At 35.4% G+C, this 6,112-nt stretch overlaps 1 long non-coding RNA gene across 8 annotated transcripts in view; it reads right to left on the bottom strand.

Annotated features, from left to right (window-relative positions):
- The window catches only part of LOC148125820 (uncharacterized), a 38,524-nt gene that overhangs the window by 11,389 nt on the left and 21,023 nt on the right, over positions 1 to 6,112 (bottom strand). For all 8 annotated transcript variants that reach the window (XR_015743513.1, XR_015743512.1, XR_015743508.1 and 5 more), the window contains one exon: positions 926 to 1,046. This is a non-coding gene — a long non-coding RNA (uncharacterized LOC148125820). The remainder of the gene's footprint in view (positions 1 to 925; positions 1,047 to 6,112) is intronic.

Here is a 6,112-nt window from a genome sequence, read left to right as displayed (position 1 = left end):
AAGATCAGAGTAAGCTGCTTTAGAGCTGGAAGTCTATAGACCTCAGGTAGTCACTAAAACCTTTTTTTTCAAACTCTCAAGATCATACTTCTGAAATTCTGTAGCAAACTATCAAGCAAAAGCAGCATCCTTTTTCATGAATTTTCAGTGGGGGAAAAAAGAAAATTGGGGAGAAAAAGAAAATTTCAGTTGGTTTTTCAGTTAGATTAATTAAACATCCTTTAAAGTGGGAAATCATCTGATATTTTGATATTGCTTTTAATAATGTAGTTTAGAAATTTTTATTAAAACTTCCCAAAAGAGAAAAATTGCTCACTCATTCCTTCCCTTTCTTACACTTATTTAGTACACTGACATTAGGCAAGCTATAATTTAAATATTTCTAACAACAAAATAACACATAGAAACAATATCGTTAGAATAATATTTATTGAATAAGTGATTTGGGATTGATTGAGAACCAAGTACGGGATCCAAAAGTACTCCATATACTCACCCATGAGATTCAGTTTGAACTGGGAGAATTGAAGTTGAGCACTCCGACTCTCTAACTAGAAAACTGAAAGTATATTGTTTTAAAAACTTTACTAACAAAGCAAACAAAATAAGAAAAAATGCAACAACTCTTAAATTGGAAGAATGCTTTGTATTATTCAGTTCTGATCATGAATGTTCTCTAAAGTGAGAGTGACCTCTTGTGGTCTCTTATGGTATATCATTTTGATCAACCCCCCCCAAAAAAAAAATGTAGTCCACTAATCTTAAACCATTTTCTCCAAGTAGGATCTAGTGGTTATTCTCATTAAAGCCATTGTAAAGTGCCACTCTTGTGTAGCCAGAATTTTTGTACGATAATAACTCTTGTAGTATATTGTTCATCAATTTACTGTTGTCCTGTGACATTTTTTTTTCTCAATGCCTTTACTTGTATGAAGTTGCCAGTGGAGTGTGTGGAGATTTCAAACAGGCATTTCAACTGGACTGATAGTGCTGTGGCCACTTTTTTTGGTCTGCCTCTCTGCTGCAGTCTTCATGACTTGTGAAGGCTATTAGAAATTTTAGAAGGCAAATATGGTGGTGAGACAATGATTATTTTGACACCTAAATAGAAAGAAAGAAAGGGAATTACAGTGTAAAAAATTTCCCTTGGGATTTTCTTGCTTGGGATTTTCAACTTTAGAGCTGTTTTACAATTTCTGTACCCTTGTGCTTTTAAATGAATGGATATCAGCTTCTCTTAGATATTTTATTGTTGCATTATCTAACTTGTTTCATGCTGCTGTTTTGATTAATTATATTTCATATTTGTTCAAAGATATTATATTGCAAATCAGTATAGAACATTTTAAATAAATATAAAAATAGTCCTATGGTCAAAGCCAGAAATATTTTTCTGTATTTATTACAAGTGGTAGAAATATTAAAGCTGTTTTCTTTCAAATTTAAAGAGTGTTCAAACACATTCTAACCAATGCTAAGCAGCACTGTGTAAGGATTTTTTCTTCTTTTCATTAATTATGGTTTTTGAATGATAAAAGAAGCAATGTAAAACAAAGGAAATTAAAAATGGAACCTAATAGCATCTCTAAAATTTTGTACTTAAATCAAAGTCATTATACAGTTAAAGCCTCTCATAGAGGTCTGGCCACTTTTATAGAGTCATTTAAACTATAAATCTAACTTTCATGTAAGTCATTTTTATTCTTTCTAACACAATTTAAAGTTGGGAAAAAATTATATAATGAGCTTAGGATTTTGTCTGGCTATCATAAGAATAATTGTTTGAAAACAGAATGGAACAAAATCAAGCTAGAGACAGAGGCCAAATAGAAGAAGATTAATATAAAAATAGCCTGAATCTGGGCCAGAGATTGCAGAGTGGGGGGAAATCCAGAATTCCCCCCAAAATGCATCCTTATGGGAAAGCAATTGCTCAGTGGCTCAGAATGTAGCTAATTACTCCACTTTAAGCTGTTTTTCCTGGTCACCTGACCCAGAATGGAAGCACCCCGGGGCTGGAAAGAATTCCAGGGGCTTTGTCAAAAATATTGAAACTGTTGTATTTCTGGATTGATGTTATTGTATTGTTATTATCCATGGTTCCATCAAACTTAATTTAACTTTTTTATTTGTTGAATTGTCCTGTGAAGAGTTGGCCACAGCAAGTTGGCCATGGGGACTTGGCCATGACATTCTGTACATACTGGTAGCTACATCCATATTTTCTTGGCAATAATATGGAAGTGTTTTGATGCTGTCCTTCTCTGGGAATTTTTTCTCCAAGGTCCCATTCTGTTCTACAAGTCTGGGATTTCTTATGGTCTTCAACTAAGTTATAACTACATCTGACCTTGCTTAGCTTTTTAAAGATTTGGGTCAGTTATTTCTTAATAACCGATCTTTAAGCATCCTGAAGAGGTTTCAGAATGTATATTTTTCAATATCCTTTTAATGAATCCCTTTACCCTCTATGGTTTCATCTTCTGAAATTAAATGGTACTATGATTAATAAGTTGCACAGTTTTCAGAATATGTAAATGTTTAACTAGACAGTACTTATTTGTGTAGAAATCACTTTTCTTGATAAGGTCAACTGTGCATCTTCTAGAGAGAGAATGAAAAGAAATCAAATACTAAAACTACAGTTAAAGATTTAGTTATAGGCAGATATGTTATTAAATCAAATATACTCTTGCATATATAAGATATGGAAATATCCCAAAGTCCTCTTGGATATGAAAGGATCTACAACTATTAAAATTTTATGCCAGTGAAAGCTGTGTTCTGTGATCCACATTAAAAATATGTGATCAAAACTTTCCATTGGTGGTGGTGTTGCAAAATTTCAATTTTTAAAAATGTTTTTGCACAATTAGTTCTGACTTTTGTAGAGAAGAAAAGAATCCCTTAAGTTCTGATATACTGTTCTTCATCACTAGATGGTTTATTCAGCCCTTGTATTTCATTCGGCATTTTATCATTTACCATGATTTTTCAAGCATATTTTCAAGCATATTTTCACAACTATAAATATTTAAATCTCTTGACTCTATGAAAAATCATGATCATGAGCCATATGCTTTTGTCTAGATTTCCAAGAATTCTAGTGAGGTTCTTAGGAATAACCCATACTTTGGAGTTTTAGTGGTTTATTCCTGAGAGCACTTTCTTCCCAGAGAAAAAGACATTCCACAACATCTCTAAGAGGTACTCAATAATGCTTTAATACTTGAGGTTTCCTAAATATATTACTAAGAGTAATGCTTTAATACTTGAGGTTTTCTAAATATATTACTGCTGCATAAACCATTGTCCTGTCTTTTCTCTTGCCACTGTACCTATGTTTACCCTTACTCTCCCTGGATACTGTTTATAAATTATTTTAATCTATCTTTGTTCACAATAAATAGATCTTTCAGGTTTTTCCCCTTGTTTTGTATTCCATTGTTTTTATCTCTGAATTCTTTCTAAAATGTCAATATCTATTCACAACATAGCTATCGAAGCTCAGGGCTTCATTTTCTCCCTTTTTGTTGATGGCAAAAGCCATGGTCCTTACTGGGGAAGCGGGATTCAACCAGTGTTGCTACTGGTTCGGTGACTACATTTTGCACGCGTGTGTAAAAGAAACTTAAGCTGTGCTGCCTGGACAGCTGAAAAGTGCTGCGCGCAGGTGTGCAGCATTTGAAAAGGCTCTTTTTTCCTGCTTTTTCAACCTCAGCTGTGCTGTGCAAAGCAGCTGAGGTTAAAAAAGCAGGAAATAAAGGACAGGTAAGAGCCCAGGCGGGCAGGTGGGCCAAACAGCAGCAAACACATAACCAGTTTGGTGTCTGCTACCCTTCAGAGCTACCGGTTCTTTAGAACCAGGCAGAACCAGTAGCATCCCACCTCTGGGAGAAGCATGTAATAAATACTTCCACTATAGGCTCCAATTATACAATTGTTCTGATATACTCACAAATGTTTAGAGAGGATACATTGCTACTTGATTACAAACAGATGCTATCCATCTAAAAACATGTGAATTTTAATGCAAAGAACCCTAGGTTAGCACTGCAGAAGCTGAAATTTTAAGCAATGAACTCTTGGATAATGTAAATTTACCTCGAGGGTTGAATTTCAAAAAGGTTAAAGATAGTAGGCAGATAGGAACCACAGGGTTTATGGGATTAGGGCCCTTGCCTCTACCCCTGTGTGGACAGGTACATGTGGAGGAGGGTGGCTGGGTAAAGTGACAGGCATGGGCCAATGGTAAATCCAGGAGTTGTCGGTGGGTTTGGCTTATAGCAACCCTGGAAATCTCCCTGGTGACTAGTTTCCACCTACGAGTAGCTCTGAACCATATCATGCATATCTGGATACCATCATTAAAATCCTTTCATTGTTAAAAAAAACACAGTGCGGAAGAGTAGGTAGAAAATTGGGTGGAAGTTCTGCCCATGGCTCACAGATCTTTGGAGTTAACAACAGACTCAAGCTATTATTTGCGAGGGAGGGAGAGACAGGGTGCATTCAGAAATTAAGATAGGTTAAGGAGCTCATTACAAGGACTCTGATGCTGGGCTGTTCTTTTTTTCTGGGAAGCTTCTACTCCTGCTTATAGACTGCAAGTCTGATGATCCTGAAAATTAAAATTCAGCTAAATGTTGCAACAGATTAATGGGAGAGGAAACCAAATGAAATGTGATTTGGGGCTTCCTGGGGTGGATTAACAACTCTCAGGGCTCTTAGCCCTAAAGAACACTGATGCTTTCTTTTCTTTATGTATCCATCAGTAGAATTAGCAATATGCTTACACTCTATTACTCTTACATTAACTGTGTATTTATGTAATGTATGTACGCAAATACATATCGTAAGGTATTTTCTACATTATTAATGAAATATTTCCTCTTCCCTCTCTTTCTTTTTTTGCAAGTTACTTAATATGTGCAGGAGGCACCACTTATATTATTATGGCTGATTATACAGTCACCATATGTTCAGATTGGATTTGGCATATTTGTTCTACAATCAAGTCCTTCCCAAGAACTTGGGATAGGCAGATGCTGTTATTTATTATTATTTTTGGTTACACAATCAGTCAGATGTTTAGATTAGATCTGATATTTTCATCTACCTATTGAGTCTTCCCAAGGACCTTGGATAAGCAGATGTTTGATGGTGTTAAAGTTATCATAAAAGGATGTAAGCTATTGCAAGTAAAACTGCCCTTTGCAATTGACTAATGGTGATTTTACCTTCACCAGTGGTGTTCAAGTGGTACTCCAGATGTTTTGGAATTGCACCCAAGGTGCCTCTTTTCTTTTGGTACTATCTTTGCTTTCTTTTGCTACAGTCATTCTACTTCAATTTGTAGGTCTTTGAAGTCTGTGATTTTTTTCAATTTCTTCTCTTTTATTGTGCTTTCTCCAAGTAGTGCAAATGTTATTATCCAGACTTTTTTTTATCTTTCTTGTAAACAATTGTTAAGTCTGGGGTATTATGAGGCAGGTACTTGTTTGTTTGATTTTTTTCAGTCCCAGAGTAGTTTACCTTCTTTGTTTTCTATTATTTTGTCTATTTTGTGGTCTCACCACTTCTAGCTTGCAGGCAAATAGTATTTCTTGCAGATATTTCAATAACCGTTGTTGCTACTTTGTCATGCCATTGTTTGTAGTCAACCTGTATGATCATCTTGCAGCAGCTAACTAGATGATTCAGTGTTTCTCCAGCTTCTTGGTAGTGGTGGCATTTGCTCTCTGTTCCTGTCTTATTTCTAGTTTTGTATACATTTGTTTTAAGGCTTGGTCTTGTGCAATCAGAATCAACCTCTTTGCCTAATTCTTCAACTTTCCTGCTCTTAGCCATTGCCAGGTCTTGTTATTATATACTTAACCTTTAACTTTTTTAAAGGTTTGGCCATGTAATACTTTGTCTTCCCATTTCTCTTTTCTGTTCATTTGGTCTTTTCTCTAGGCCAGTATGGCCTCTTTGGGACTCAGTAAGCCTTCCTGGTATACTAAGGTCAGTGCATCAACAGTACCTGTTGATGGTAAAGGTGGCACATTTGTCCAGTCCAAATTCCATTGCAATATAGACAATATTGACCAACAGTTCCATCTCAAATGGT

This window comes from Pseudonaja textilis, chromosome 4 (assembly GCF_049901715.1).
Source record: "Pseudonaja textilis isolate UNSWEBS1 chromosome 4, rPseTex1.2, whole genome shotgun sequence".
Lineage (NCBI taxonomy): Eukaryota > Metazoa > Chordata > Lepidosauria > Squamata > Elapidae > Pseudonaja > Pseudonaja textilis.
The sequence above is the reverse complement of the archived record's forward strand: the minus strand, read 5'-3'. Positions and strand labels throughout refer to the sequence as shown.